This window comes from Coturnix japonica, chromosome 3 (genome assembly GCF_001577835.2).
Source record: "Coturnix japonica isolate 7356 chromosome 3, Coturnix japonica 2.1, whole genome shotgun sequence".
Taxonomy (NCBI): domain Eukaryota; kingdom Metazoa; phylum Chordata; class Aves; order Galliformes; family Phasianidae; genus Coturnix; species Coturnix japonica.
Window position 1 is genome coordinate 50,220,166 of NC_029518.1, and position 17,003 is coordinate 50,237,168.

Consider the following 17,003-nt stretch of genomic DNA (forward strand, 5'->3'; position numbering starts at 1 on the left):
CTACAGGCAAATATGATGAAACATATGGCAGGATTTCAAGTACTGTAAAAATTCAAATGAAAACCAGATTTATTTCAATTTCAAGGTAATACCTCATGGGATTAGAAGTCTGCATGCCTCCTCTTTTGAGTTGAGTTTTTGGGGTGTTTTTTTCCCTTTTTTGTTTGGTTGGTTGGTTGGTTGGTTTTGCTTTTGTTTGTTTGTCTTTGGTGTTATTTTTGTCTATGTGGCAGATACACACATTGGGCCAGGCAATTATCCCTTCATTACTCACTGTTTCAAAAAAAAGATGTTAGAAAGGAATCTTTTCTAAGTAAAGATATGAATCATAAAATCATAGAATCACCCAGGTTGGAAAAGACCTAAAAGATCATCCAGTCCAACCGTTCACCTATTACCAACAGCTCCCACTACACCATGTCCCTCAACACAACGTCCAGTCATTCCTTGAAAACCCCCATGGTCAGTGACTCCACCAGCTCCCTGGGCAGTCCATTCCAGTGCCTGACCACCCTTTCTGAGAAGTAAAACTTCCTAATGTCCAGCCTGAATCTCCCCTGCCGCAGCTTGAAACCATTCCCTCTAGTCCTATCACTAATGACACAAAAGAAGAGCCTGACCTCCAGCTCACTATAACCTCCCTTTAGGAAGTTAGAGAGAGCAATAAGGTCTCCCCTGAGCCTCCTCTAGGCTGAACATTCCCAGCTCCTTCAGCATCTCCTCATATGGCCTGTGCTCCAGACCCCTCACCAGCTTTGTTGCCCTGTCTTGCTGTCACTACAAGGCTGTGATCTTCGCCTGCCTCAAGTGAGCCTGGTGAATGCCTCCAGCTCCAGCACCACGAGGAAATCGGGATGCATGGTCTGCAAGAGGGACAGCTCTGCCAAATTGGGTCATTTGCCAGAACAGGGGCTGAGGCTGCCTCAGATCCATCCTGGTTCTAGTTGAATGCGGCATCATCAAGTTAGTTGAAACAGATCTGTTGTTTCTATTCTCAGAGACATTCCGCATTCCTACACTTTCTGGAATACAAGCCTTACATTCTGTAAGCCAGCACAGTGTGGATTAATTTTATGTTATGATGATTCACGCCAACTGATATGGAGTCTAAGACTGATATGAAAATACAGAAGAAAACAGATTTGAGATGCAGGAAACAGGTTTCAAGCAAAGTCTGGAAGAACTTACTTGCAGTTTAGAGAATTACTGCAGAAGAGGAAGGCTTTAAGTCTATTGATGTTTCTATTAGTTTTCATAAGCATTAAATCAACAGAAAAAAATCAGTAAAAGCCTTGTTTTCTGAGCTGCTACATGGGTGATTGAAGTCCAGAAATTTATCTGAAGATTAATTTCGGAAAGAAAGTGGAAACAAGAATCAAGACTCTCCAAACCCCTAAACTCTAATTATCTTTGTTTTAGGGTTGTGGATAAGGGCTTAGTCATATGATTAATTACACACAGGAACGGCGATTGCTTTCAAGCCCCACTCCGAGAGGTCACAAATCCTGTCACAATTCTGTACATTTGCTTTTACTGGCTGCCCTGATGGCTGTGCCACCTCTAGCACCAGGAAGCACATGGGGCTTCCTTTCCATCCGGCTGCTCAACAGGAAACACTGGAAACTCTGACCGCCATGAGCACAGGGCCAAGAGCAGTCGTGAAAGAGCACGGCAGGAACTGACACGTGCTCCGACACTGCAGCTGGTTCCAAACTGCAGGTCATCAAGACTGTGAATGTGCTCTCTAAGCCTACTCAAAACAGAGTATTCTTGAGAAATGAGGAATGCTGACCTCAGGTACAAACATTGGAAAATGGACTGGCTAGTCGGGAAATCTAGCTTAAGAAAAATTACTTGCTCACCTTAGCCAGATACTAGCTATGTCAAGACTATACATACTTGCTTTAGACTATGTTCTTCCTGTCCCTTTTGTCTGACAGCATTTTTTGATGTTAGTACAGATTGCATTTTCATTGTGCAGGCATTCCTAATTGCACAAGAAGTTTGATTTTGCTTTCTTGCCACATCAACACAAGGAAGGTATTTTCCATTTTTCTTACAATTAGCACTACATACATCTGTAAGTACAAATATTAATATGAAACCAAACCAAACCACTAACACTGACACAGTGAGTGCACAGAATAATTAAGGATGGAAGGGATGTCTAGACGTGTAGTCCATGTCTACTAGTCAGAGAAGGGGAATCTAGAGTGGGTTTCTCAAAGTTTGAATATCTACAAAGATTTGGCCATTCTCACTGTACAGAAAGATTTTTCTTTATGTTTAAGTGGAATTTCTTTTATTTCAGTTTGCACTTATCACCACTTGAGCATTCACCGGATACGACTGAGGTAATAATAATAAATAATGTTAATGCAAATGCATGAAATACTTAGATAAAAGGAGATAAAGAAACAGGCACCATCTCAAACAGAATGGAAGATATTACAGAAAACTACGTTTATGACACTCCTTCTCAGATAAATACCAGCAGAAACTATCGAACCATGCAATCTCATGTATTGCAGGCTGAAAATTATCATCTGGGAATTCCTTTACTGAATCTGTTAATTCTGTGTTGTTCCATGGGTTGTTTTAATTTCAGTCTTCATGATTGTTTCTGAGATCATACATAGTCTACTGTGCCTTTAAGTAGCTGATCTCTAGCTTCATGTAGGCAGGGGAACATGTGGCTGTTCATATTCCTCCTTCGATCTCCTACCTACATTTTGGGTATCTAATGAAGCAGTCTTTGTAAAGGAGGCACTTAATTTTCTCTACAGTTAGGACAAGGCATTTTTCAGCATCACCAGAAGCAATTCTGTTAGCCTAAGCCTAGTATGCAATTTAAGCTAACCCACCATGTATCTTCTAGGAAGGTTATGAATACTTTGTGCCTGTGCATGATTTCTTTTGTATTTTCAGACTATTGATTTACATGTCTGCATTCTGGGGCTTAGTTACCAGCTAACATCGATATTATGATCAATTTTTCAGTGTGAAAAGTGCTCTCAGAACATTAAAATCAGTATGCTGTACTATGATTTCATGTTTTTGAATGTGCCTTTTGATTGCAGCAAATTCACATTTGTCTGGTGAGAAAGGCTCTTGAAGAAAAAGAACTTTATATTGAAAATTCTGTTAAATAGTGAAAAATAATAATATAATATTTTAATATAGCTTTCTTGATAAAGGAAGCCATGTAGTTTTGTCAGAGCACAACATTCAGTAGCACGCTTGAGATCTCTCATCCTGTTGCTTCAACCCTATCACCCTAGGAAAGAAAAAGAAAACAAATATCAAATAATGGAACTCAACATTAGCAAGATAAACACCTTCCACATGGCAGACTGCTCACAGAGCTGCCAAACTATGTAGATGTAAAGCCTTCCATCGTTGTACTGGAAGCAGAGGTAAAAATACTCTCCCTACTATCTTTGCAAGAGATAAAAATATTTTGATTCTTGGAAAGAATTTAGAGATTCTTTTTTCTGCTTTTGAGAACCAGTTTAACTTCTTCTTGTCCATGAGAACATACGCATTTGTTTGAAGATTTTTCAAACTATTGTTTATTGTTAAATTAATAGAACATTGAAGCACTTGATAAAATATTTTTTTCATTCAAGACATCGTATGCTCAAGTGATATCCGGAGAAACAGATTTACTAAACAGGCAGAAAATAAATATAACTGGCTCTCATATAAACTCTATATATGAATACAAACTCCAGTGATACTCCATGCAGGTAAAACTGTCATATCATTTAAAGCAACCATATAGAATCTGTCAGCATGCAAAGATTTTTTTCTACTCAGAAAAACAATACTGTAAACATTGTGAAAGATAATAATCTCTTTCATTATACTGTGCACTGGAACAATAAAAATTGTAAATACTACTTAAATAATGTTTCGTTAATTTAGATATCTAATTTTCCATTAATGTTGTTTCTTCATTATTCCATTTAAACCATTTGAAATGTGTTTAATTAATGATCTATGCATACTCCAAAAGTCAGAGTTTAAAGCCAATAAACAAGAGGCTAGATACCATCAGAAGTTGCATCCATGCTCTGTTAGTCCAGTAATTACTGGTTTGGAATATCCTGGTATCATCTCCATATTCTTTGTTACTGAACAGCAATTTACCACAAGCAGTTTCACCTACAAATTGGAAAGCAATAATGTTTTGGAGGAACTGTGATGGAAGGAAAGGTAGAAATTCAGAAAGTTTCTAATTTTTAATAGAAATATTTTATATTGAAATATGAATATACTTATGCTGATTTCACAGTCAACATTCAAACACAAGCATAGTTCAGAATCATCTCAGCTGAAGCCCTAGAAAAAGTAATTTGCCTTCCATATTCCAAAGCAAAATCAGGGCTTGATGTGACTTTCATTCCATTCACAGCATTGTAATAAATATCATCCCAAAACTGTACATTGTACCATGATGACTTTTTTTATGTTTAGTAATGCAATGATAAAATTAAGATGATGGTATGAGTAACAATAATTGCAAATAGGAGAACATGCAAGCATATGGAAATTGTGCAAACACTGTAAAACTGACTGTTTGCAGAAGAAAAAATTAAAGAAAATGTAGAGATATAACAAAATTAAGCATGAGAATGATAAATATATAATGCATATATACATAAATATATACACATATGTTTCTGTATATGTGTAATGTAATATATATGCAGGAAAAACAAAAAATGATCCATGAGAATAGTACAGTCTGTCACAGCTGCAGCAAAACAGCTAAAATAAAGCAAGATGTTTCTGAAGGATTCAGTCCACAGTTATACTGCATCCTGAAGTTAACAAACTGACTCACATCATATGCCTTCAACAGTAATCTTTGAGTAAAGGAATATAAAAAGAGTAGTCAAGCAAACAGAAAAAATATTCTTCTCTAGATTAAGAAATGTCAAATGGCTCGGCATCCAGTTAAGCAAGGCAAAGCTCAAGTAGTGTAAGCAAAAGTACTAAACTGTTAAACCACACATAAAGGCTACAGATATAGCAAAAAATAATATTTTGCAATACCACAGACAAGTACTGAAACATACTATTGGATGAGGAAGTCATTCTTCATTTCAGACAAGAGTAGATAGATAAAGAATATAGAAATTGTAATTTGGACTAACATCTGCAATGGAAGAATAACTCTATTGTTGCTGTTATCTGTAACTACTAATTTACCACCATCGGTGTCAATTAGAATAGCTAGCTGTTTCTGAAAGTAATGTGTTCTAGAAGTGTTTTCAGAGTGCCCTTTCACTTTCTGGTATAAGAACACAAAGGCTGTATTTCTGTCATAGAGAAGCAAGGAAATGGATCTCAACTGAAAACAGTTAAAACTGTGATATGATACTTATAAACCCCTCACAGAGAGCACCAAACTAAAGGTAAAGACAATTTAGCATAGGTACAGGCCTACAGGCACTAATTGATGAAGAGGCCATGTGAAAACCAGCTAACCATGAATTGGTCAGGCAGTTGGATTTGATGACCTTTGTAAGTCAGTTCCATCTGAACTGTTCTGAATACAGAATTCTAAATTCTCCCAAGAAGGGAGGGGGGAAAAAAATAAAAATGATGTGCAATGGCATGTCAAGTTGTTTAAGTAGTATTCTTAAGGAAGAAAGTTCATTAGGTATTTATCATGAGACTACTGACAGCCACATACCAGACCTCTAAGGCACGCTAATTTTATTACCAAAACGGCACAGATGTATTTTATAGAAGTCACTGATGTGCATAGCTGAATCCTAAGCCGGGACAACCTTGGAGAATGAAAATATGTAAACTTAACTTGATCCTCAAGACATTCAGAAACATCAGCAAAACCAGTTACATGTCCATTTTAAAAGCACAACTGGGAAGAATCCAAAATAAATTATATAGTGATGGAAACTTATGGCTGCATAGTCTCTGTTTAAATGGTCAGACAATAGCAGAGACATTTCACAGGCCCAGCAAGAATGCTGGAATTATAAAGATGAGATAAGAATATGCAGTGCCAGATGCAAAAGGACTCAAACCCCAGATCACTCAGAAGAAAATTATCTCAAGAGTATTGGTGGATGTGTTCTGAAGTAGAAGCCTGTAGCCAGCATATACAGAAGTGATAAACTGTCCAAAATTTATAACAGAGATCTGCAAGTAGTAGAATAACTGTTATATATGTGCAGACACACATCTAGCAACAGAAATAGTGAAAATTTGCGGCCTAATTTTACCAGTCTTTTAGGAAAGTAGGAATGGACCAAAACTCAATGCACCAAAACTGAGGCATACAATTTCACTATAGAATATACACTATAGAATATTCACTATAGAATGCTACTAGAGACCATTTTCTAATCTCTGTCTTGTCACGCAGCAAGTCGCTACTGTCCATAGATAATTCTGGTACTTGAAGGCAAAATATTTTTACCTGGCTTTGACCAGATTATTCCAGCTTTGATTCTTTTCAATCAAAATGGAGTCTGAAATGACTTATATTTGCTGAATTTTTTAATTGTAACTAAAATTAAATAGTTTATTACTATCTAGTTGAGGTATTTTCATTGATTCCTCTAAAATGACAAAGTTGTGTATACATTCTGCCCCATAAATACACCATCCTCTACTGACAGTGGTAATAAAAAAGAGAAAAGAAGACATATGAAAGTTGAAGCCAATTCTGGCAGGCAAACTAATGACTATCTAACTCCCATCAAACCAGAAACAAGTCAGAGAATTTCCTGGGCATACACCAAGTACCTGCCACTATACCATACAAATCTGTTATAGTTATCAATTTTGAGTCAGTCCCCAAAAAGGGGACCTTGCCTTTTCTGAAAGATGATGATGCTTTGACTGATGTGGGCCTGCTCAGTTTGTAACAAGGCTTTCTGTTGGCATGGTACCCTTTGTGACTATTTTATAGCCATGCAGTTTGTGACATGGCACTGGAATGTAATAAAGCTTTGAGGGTAAGTATGAAGCTGGGTAAAGAACAGACATTCATTAAGATGCAACTGTCACTACTGAACTACTCTACTAGTGACCTGTAGGAACCTGGGCCTGCAGGCTTGCAGTTCACATCATTTTAATCCTGGATGAAACATCCGAATTTGATCAATACAGTGGCCTCAGGGTTATGTTCTGCTACTTACCTGTCTTATGTCAAATGATGACACAAGAACATGATAGAGACTGGTAATGAGCAGCATGCTTGGAGTGTGGTATTTGATAATAGCAAAGCCCATGATTTGTGCTCAGAGCAATCAAGGTACAGTGAGATAAAGTTCTCTGTTAACACCTTCCAAAACCTCCAGCTGTTCCCTGAGTCTCAGTAATATACGCATATATATATAACTGATTGTTGTCCAGCTGGTCTTGCACAGAGCATCACTCTTCCTTTCCAGAGGGACAGATTAGTCTTTCATTTATCCTGCTCCATCTCTTGCTCTTCTTGGCACTTTCTAATCATAATGCGTTATAACATACTGCTTTATAGCAAAACACAGATGGGATTTTCCTTCAGCTAGTGACAGACCTAAAAGAAGCAGATTTGTTTGGTATCTTAATGCAAAGTAACCAGAAACAGGCCTGAAATCAATTTGAAAAAAGGCAATACACACTCAGTGTGTAAGTCTCTCTGTAGAAAGACAATTATTTTCCCTGGTTTAGCTTTAGATCTAAGGAAACAATTGGGAGCACCTGTACTAAAGAAGCCCAAGAAAACCATGAAAATAAGGAATTAAACTCAGTGGAAGACTAACTATAGAGAGGCAATGTGACATATTTTGAAGAACTATCATATTAATAGTGTTGTCAACATTACAGACATAAAAAGTGGCAAAGAAACCTGGAAAACATGCAAAGTCTCATTCTGAAGGCCATGATACTAATAAATTATCTAGAAATCATGGTCCTCTACATTTGCTTCCAGGTCAAGCATTCCCTATCAGTCTCACAAAACAGAAGCATGTTTAAATTAGAGAAATGCACTGTAATTGAAAAAGATGCTACTTGAAAATTATGAGTAAGCAATATGGGAAGTGAGGTCAGAAAGTTGTGATTTATAAAGAGGTGCTAAACCTCAAAAGATGGAGAAAAGACAGATCCCGTGCCAAAGACAAAAACGGACTCTTTCTTCCACGAGGTTTCAGCAGACTTTGTACGTAAGATGTACATAGAACGTGCATAAACACATTTCACAAGATCAAGATTATGTGAGACTACACACAATAGATAATAGTTTTTTCCTTCAGAATTTCTTATCTGAGAGGGACAGTCATTTAAAATCCATAGATATGAAACAAAAGTGATAGAAATAATAGCAGAAAAAGAAAGCCACTTTTCAAACTACTAAATCACTTGTTAGGTAGAACATCTTAATAAAATTTTAACTATAATTACTGCCTCAATAAATTAAAAGCTCTCAGTGGTGCTATCAATTTGCAGTAAAGGGGATGGATAGCTTTTAGCAAACCTTTCACTTTAAACTGCTCAGGTTTGAGAATGCTGATGGAACTTTAGAGGAATGGGAGAGGAAGGGAGATGCCAAAAAGAGAAGAAGAAGGTGACAACAAAAAAAAACATGAATTATCAGATCAGAGTCTGATATAGAATGCATATTATAGAAATTGCATTGTAGGTTATTTTTGTTTGTTTTTAATTAAAAGCCATGTATTTTCCCATCTTTATTCTGACTTTGTTTAGTAACTGCTCCTCAGTATAAAGTATGTGGCATGTTACAAAGGCAAAATTCCAAAGAACCACGAAATCTCTACTGAGTAACGCCAAATAAGGCTAAGATACAATGGTAGTTCCTTAGTGGCTAGCAGTGGGCTTATTCAGGAGCACATGTTATTCCTGTATTAGCTTTTGGAGACTTGAGTTTGAATTAGCAACTCTGTTTTAGAAGTTGCCCAAGAAATAAAAGAAGACATGATTTTGACTTACTAAATATCAATAGCTGTAACTATTTGATAAGATTGGATGGACTCTGATACAGAGTAATTAGAAAAGGAATAAGGGATAAGATGCATCACTTTGAAGATTTCCAGACTGTGTGGCAAAATGCATACCAGAGTTAGATGAGGGGAAAAAAATGATTCTGAGGCTAACATGCCCTAAGGAACTGTAAAGAATTTTCATTTCATTGGCAAACAGGAGAATACTGTAGTGAATTTGTTGCAATGAATAATGCTGTGAGGGATTTCTTTTTAAATGATGTCAAATATCAAACAAATATACATGTAAAAATCTTTTCAAGAATAATCCAAACTGGTCTAGTAGTCATTGGTTTGTTGAAAGAACAGATACTTGAATTAAGTGCAAAGTAAAGCACTGCTTATGCCTCCTGATGACAAATAAAATGAAATATGTTATGCAAAAAATAATAAAAAAAAAAATCAATCAAACAAACAAACAAAAAAAACCCCACAAAAACAACACCCTACTGATACATTAGTTTCTCCTGTTATTATATGCAGCACTGAAAATATGAGTCATTTGCAGGCAGAAGAGCAAGGTCACAAAGAGTGGTCTTGGGTAATGTGTACTTCTTTTTAGAATATAAAGAAGAAAGCATTCAAAAATACAAAGAGTTGTTCCCAGGGTACTCTCTTGGAAAAGAAAAAAATAAAAAAAAAGAGAGAGAGAGAGAGAGACACTGAGATATGGAAAACTGATCTGCCATATTGTCCTTAAACAACTCTACACAATAATCAATTGCAGTGCATTGTTAACCTATGAATCTCTTTAATCAATGTTCCCAAGAAACACCTTGCTGAAAACTCAGTAGCACAGAGTGACCTTAAAAAAGAGTGCATTAGCTGCTGACCACATTAATTAGTTTGTATCTAGCTCAGCACTAGTCAAGGTTTGGGTTTTTTTCTACAATCCACCGGCCACATACATTTTATATTAAACCTCACTTTTCCTGTGAATTTGTAGGGGATGACATCACACAATATTCAGGACTTTTCATCTCCAGCAGCGAGGGATTTGCTGGTCGATACACTCTGTTACAAAAGGTGACTTATTGATGCTGCCAGATGAAATGCTTGGCTGATCTTCAGGATATCTTTCAGACAATATACATTTACTCACCAAAGGTAATATAAATGTTAATACCATAATCTATAGATGTGACAGCCACATGAAATACAAACGAGATCCATCTTTTAAAAAGAAACACTCTGTAGCCTAAAAACTATTGCTCTACTGCAGCAGAAATCAGATTATATAGGCTAAGTAATCACTGCTAATTCGTAAAGTTCCTTACAGGAGACTTGGAAGCCTCACTGCATTTCCTTTACTGAAGGAGTGTGCTATCATCCTTTTACCAGAAATCATAGCCTTACCACTCAGTATTTATATACGACTGGTTGGTGCAAAGAGGCTCTGAACAAAGTCTCAGGCAGCCTGAAGAGAAGTATTTGGAGTAAAGTGGCAAGATAGTTAAAGACTGTATGTTACATAAAGTTTTTCAATGATACAGCACTTGCATAAGGGTTAAAACTGCACCTATTCTATGGGGTGGAGCCCTGTCATTGTTGGCACTAACCTTGCGCAGTTTATCCACACAACAAAATCACACAGAGAATAAGGTGCTAAAACAACCTGATAGTGGTAGGTTGAATTCCAAAAATGATGTAGTAATCAGAAACACATCTCTGTGCTTTATAGATACTCTCCTAAACCTGACAAGCTCTCACAATTCAGTTCTTATATTCTTAACATTCAATGAGGATGAAACACAGCTGCCCCACAAGTCATCAATGCTCATCTTGAGAAATGCTCATTAGAAGTTTCTGCATCTTGGAATATTTACTAATAAGGTACTAAAGAAAATTAAATCAGTATCAATCTGCTTCTCTATGAATGAAAGAATTTCTGAATCCTATGGTACAATCTGAGAAGTTTCACATCTGGTCCTTGAACTGAATAACCCAGAGCTCTGTTGGAGACACCTGATGATGGTAGTAAGTTACCAATATGAAGGCAATGGATTTAGAAATCTCTTCTGTAAATGAGAGTATGTACATATAAGAACTTCAGTTATCATAATTACTATATTTTACTATAGGGGAAAGAACGTCTTTGAATTTGATGGAAGCTAAATTATTTTAAATGTGGGGGGCAAAACATTTTAAAATACAAACATACCAGAAATGTTGAAAACTAAAGATAATGGGGGCACAGATATAAAATAATAATTACTTACAGAAAGGAAAATTTTGCCCTCAAAAGTAGAAGAAAAATTAAGCGAATTTATTCCAAAGTTACATTAATCTATTATTTACTACAGAAGGGATGAAACCCATATTCTATCACTGTATGTAGCTGCTATTGACAAAACAATTCATGTTTTCTGTACGACTTAGCTAGCCAGCCATCACACTCTACACCAGTACCACTTGTGCTTCATCTTCAGATAAAGCTCAATGTTATCGTAATATGGAGGACCACAGAAAGCTGGGAAAAACCCTATGACTAAAGCAATAAGTGCCAACGTTCTACTTATGGATTAAAAAACCAAAACAATACAGCAACTGACGAAACAGTAAAAGCTATGAAGTAAATAGGATTAGTAATCGCTACTTCAGATGAGTTACTTGAAAGTGGGAGAAAGTACAAGGTGACCTCTTAATTGCTTACAGTGTGATGAGCGTAGATAAAAACATCTGCTACATTCCCAGATAATTTGCACCGCTTGTAAACATCGTTGTTTTTCCCACAGGGAAGAGCTAAAGAGTAATGTTATTATACATTACAAGTTGCAGAAATATTAGGGGGAAAAAAAAAAAACACAAAAAAATGTAAGAATAATGTTGGTTTACTTGAAAAGGAAACTTATTCTGAGGTGGATGTTTATCCTGCAAGTAATATGTGGGGAACATTCGTCAGTGAAGTTGGTACTGGTTTTAAAGCCTTGTTGCTTTCTCAACTCCCCTCTCACCAACGTGTAAACTCAAATTTATTTTGTTCATTATCAGCAATGACAAATCACTGCTATCAACATTATCTGACTGTAGATTATATTATTATAATGAATGAACTAAAGATGATTGAAGTACATGCTGATCTGAAACTATTTTGTTTCAATTTGTCTTGTCAAGTGTTGCAAGGGATTGCAAACTGATGGCATTAACCAGTTTTGTTTTTTATCACTTACTGAAGTTAATTAATTCAGTTCTAAAATGAGCAGCTACCAGATTTAAAACTTTAAAAGGGCCAGAGTTGTCTCTGTTTGCATTTAGAATTTATTTGTAAATCTCATTTTCTCTTGGGCTTTGAGACTTCTTTATAGAGAATCACTGCTGATTTTCAGACACATTGAATTCGTTGAAAATTAAACAACAATAAAATGGACCATTAGCTGCTGTTACTGCCTGGTGTCAAACCATTCTTACAGACTGACATCTTGTGGAAATGCAGGTGCACTTAGAATAAAACATCATATATGACCAATCTTGAGATTTATATGCTTGTGACATCAGGCACACACAGAACTCAAAGCCCATAGAGGCTTCCTCCAAAATACGCTGTGCTTGTGGGACACTGACTTTTGTTACGTTAATAGAAATTGATATAATATAAAGAGTGAGATGGAGCTGCTATAGCTGATATACATGATATCCTCCTTCCATCACCCTGTTGCAGTGTTAGAACCTGCTCCTATCAATTGCAGCTCATTTAAAGTTATAAATAACAAGGCACTTCCTTTTTTTCCACTCCATTAGTGCAGAGGCTCATAGTCTCAACAGTAGAAATACATATCATACGCTTTTTGTTAGCAAGTCTAAAAATGACAAATAGCTGCATAACTAAATCAATGCATGTTAAGATTCTACACAGTATTATTTCCTAACAAACAGCTTTCATTACAAAAAGCTGAGATTACTAAATGGAATCAAAATATTTGTTTGTAAAACCATTTAAAGAAAATAACAAAAATATAACACCAAAATTATTCACACATTTCCATAGAGACTAGTAATTAAAATGTTGTTTTGGAGTTTATATGTAACACTGATGAGCATTAAGGAAGAACTCCCACATCAAAAAAAATCCCTGTGCTTGTTAATTCTTTCCACATGCAGGACTATTTTATGTTGTATGAGGGAAGAGATTAAATTCAGCTTAGTTTTACATTAGCATGGGCATAAACACATGAATAATATGCTTTTCAAGGACAAGTGGAGAATAAATTTTAGGACTTCAGAAACATCTGAAAACAGTTCAAGATCTACCTCCTATGACAAGAGACTGAGAGAGCCGGGACTGTTCTGTCTGAAGAAGAATAGGCTCAACGGGGATCTTATCAGTGTGTATGAATACCTGAAGGGAAGATGCAAAAAATACAGAGATAGGCTTTTGTCAGTGATCCCCAGCAGCAGAGTAAGAGGCAATGGGCACAAACCAGCACACAGAAGGCTCCCTCTGAACACCAGGCTACACTTCTGGCACAGACTGCCCAGAGGCTGTGGAGTCTCCTTGGAGATATCAGAAGCTACCTGGACATGGTGCTGAGAATCCTTACTTGGGCAGGGGTTGGAGGAGATTAACATGGAGGTTCCTGCAAACCTTAGCCAGCCCAAAATTCTGTGAATCCCTATCAGTTAGGGTATTATGGGGGCAGGGGAGGGAAGGATCTTGCAGACATTCACTGTCTATTTTCATTGCCTCCTTTCTGTATATACCTTTCAATAAATTCATACTGTTTTCCAGGTACGGTATCATTTAAACTGAGGCATACAGGTGCTGATGAAATTTGGACCTGTTTCTCAAAACCAAAAATATTTTGCCAGAATGTAGTTTTTAGCATTGCAGGAAATCTGTAATTGAAAGGTAAACAAGCTTAACTTTAATTAAGAGGATCAGAAACGAAAGGCTAAATTGAAAGTAAGAGATTCCGACTTGGAAAATGCAATGTTTAAATTAAATGATCTATTCCATGAACAAGTAAAAGTACATCCAAAACTACAGCTCTAGGAGTTGATGTCTCCTTTTTCAAAGCAAGTATGTTTTATGCAATGTGAGGCAGAGGTTTCCATGTTTATGAATAATTTAGTTTTCTAATTTAGATATCAGTTTATCATTCAGATATTTGGTGTTATAACTGTGCTAGATTTAGCTGTCAATCATTAACAGAAAGGAAAATTGCTATAGTGCATTCTAACAACTATGTTAGTAGCGTTTAACAAATAGTTTTGCAGATGTTTATGACTCTGGCTACATTGAGAAAGAAAATTAAAAGTACATTCTACTTTGCACAGTATCCAAGCCTCTTTTTCCACAATCAGTTGTTCATCTTCCAAAGTTGTCTTCCCACTCTCTTCCAGAGATGCTCTTATACAAGAGGATATAGAAATATATTTGGGATCTGTACTCACATTCTCCAGTGGACCTAACATCAAATTCTCCACAACAAATAAATTAACCTATTGGAATCACTTCTAAAAGGATTTTCAAAAGTTCATTACGCAAGTTGTCATCCATCTCACATTACTATAACCTCATAATGTAAATGCCAGCATGCTGATGAATAGGTCATGTTCAATGCTTGCCTTCATCATAGGACTGTGTGGAAAGGGCCTTACACAATCATGTACTGCAAAGGTTTCTGCTACAGCTAAAGCAGCCACAAGACCAATTTGTGTACTCTATTTATAGTGTTTCTATTTATGTGTGTTGCAAGCTGATTCCAGTTATCTCAAGGAACTCTGTTTGAAATGCTAACATACCAACCACACATAAGTTCAGGACAGACTTGAAATGGTAATGTCATCCTGTCTGAAGACCAAATTTTAGAAGAAACATCCATAAACCAGTTCAGGTAATTCAAGCAACCTAATCTAGCAGAAGCTGACCTTGCCCATATTATGGGGGTTAAAACTAGGTCATCTTCACAGGTTTCCCACCAACTCAAACCATTCTGTATTCTATGATTCTAGGAAGTTACACAAGCCAAGATCGTATGCAATGTAAGCTCAATGTGATTTTTTTTCCTCCTGTTTTCTCCAATTAACTTCACTGCAGGATGACTGCATTGTTTTGCTTACCGTAACCTCCACTGCTACCAGTCCTACAGTCTTTCAAACAATGCTTTTAATGCTCATTTCCCATTCTGTTTTGCAAACATCCTTTTCTTACAGACTAATGTGAAAGGTTTTTGACATAATAATTACAATCCAGACTGAATTTTAATAAAAGATAAAGAGAACCTGGGAATAAAAACAGTTTCAAATGACGGTAACAAGAGACCAAAAACAAGTCCTCCTTTTATAGAGTTAATATTCTTAAATTACCTTGTAACTATTATCAGAAATTAAATAAAATAGTAACTGTATGAAGCGTGCAAAGTTTTATCATGTCACTAAGTATGATACCCATTAATTGAAATGGGAGTGTAGAATCCCACTGTTTGGTACTGAAGGTTTAATTTTCTGCCTTTGATATGCATTCATACAGGTTTTGAGAAGCCTTCCAGTACAGAGTGATATTGTCATTTTACTACTTCCAGAAAGAAGTAAAATTTTGCTTTGAAAAACTGGGAATAAAAAGGAAAGAAAGTAGAGAAAATAAGATATTTCATTTCATACTCTGCAACAACAAAAATAATTCAGTTCATGTTTAATTATTAGTAAGTGTACTTCAAATCATTACAAACAGCTCGTCTGAACAGAGGATTCCCTTCATAGCAATGGAGTGGAAAAAAGTTTACTTAAGTTTTGTATCTTAATGAAGAATCTCAGTGTTTCCTTAAGGAAGAACTTTTCGATGGCATAATTTTTCATATTGTTTCATTATTTCAGCTAGACTTACTCTTACTGTACAAAAGACTCATCAGCATCTGGTAAAGTTATCTTTCTATTTTTGTGGAAACAGGCCAAGATATGCAATAACAGCTAGTAACTCTGTGGTAATGAAGTAACCATTTCCTGGAAATTTAGGAGTTGAAAAATATTTTTAAAAAATTATCTAAAAAGCAATACGTCAATGTAGAAACCAGAGTTAATGTCCTTACTCCTTTGCTACTTCTTCATGGTGACCCCAGCACAAAACTTGATGTAAGAATTGGACATATGTGAACTGTAGATGTGACACTGTAGATAGTTAGGACAAAAATATAAGCAAGAAAATGGGAAAACCTCTTCTCAGTCAGAGAAAGCTAATGAAAGAGATGAGAACAGAATCCAGGTCTCTGGTATTCCCGACTTCTCCTCCTTCTCCCCCAACTTGTTGTGGTTGGATTTGTTGATTTAGAAATCTCCTTAGCAGTATCACAGAACAAGCTGAAGCTAACAAACCCAAAGGATTTTGTTCAGACTCTAATCCTTACTCTGACATGTCTTCCTTTTATTGTATTACTGTCTAGGAATTTACCAAAAAGAGTATAAAAATGTACACTAACAATTTTAATTGACCTATAGGTCTCATGATTACTTTTTCTTTTCTGGACAACTGGCATATGTTTGATAACTAGATGGCAGTCATTTATTAATGTTTTGGTCAACATTTCTCCTCATTTCATTCCAGGAAATCCTTCTATTCAATCACAGTCTCCAGAGATGGATGAGCTGGGTGTGGGTACAGCTTGCTGACATTACCAAAGTTTTGCTTATGCTGCAAACTGATGATCTTTGAGAACATTCTCCTAAGAAAACTAAAAATATCACTCATCCTGTGTTTTTAGCTTAAGCAGTGACTTGATGTTTTTCTCTCTCTACGTTGATCTTTTTCACTCCCACTGTATATACACATAAATGCACAATGAACACTATCCACATTTGGACCATTCCCTCATCAAGTCTTGTCTAACTGTTCTCTTCAATGCATACAAACACTTGTACTTTAATCCAAGAACCATATGTGATCTTACTCTTTCTATGCATTCAGATGAGTAACTAAATAGCACTGCCTTCTATATCACGATTCTCTCCCTGGATATCTACACCAAGGAAGGGTGAAAGACTGGCAGG

The 17,003-nt window shown here is 36.2% G+C and overlaps 2 long non-coding RNA genes across 3 annotated transcripts; one reads left to right on the forward strand and one right to left on the reverse strand.

The window, feature by feature from the left end:
• Positions 1–3,151: 3,151 nt before the first annotated feature.
• On the reverse strand, positions 3,152–6,929 carry LOC107311689. Its single transcript, XR_001554192.2, has 3 exons — positions 6,455–6,929; positions 4,055–4,167; positions 3,152–3,277 (listed from the first exon to the last, which is right to left on the reverse strand). It is a non-coding gene; the product is annotated as an uncharacterized LOC107311689 (long non-coding RNA).
• Positions 6,930–7,057: 128 nt separating this feature from the next.
• On the forward strand, positions 7,058–16,750 carry LOC107311688. Of its 2 annotated transcripts, none has more exons than XR_001554190.2 (3): positions 7,058–7,294; positions 9,970–10,130; positions 16,561–16,750. It is a non-coding gene; the product is annotated as an uncharacterized LOC107311688 (long non-coding RNA). The 2 variants fall into 2 exon arrangements; XR_001554191.2 differs by lacking the exon at positions 16,561–16,750 and adding an exon at positions 10,705–11,725.
• Positions 16,751–17,003: the final 253 nt, after the last annotated feature.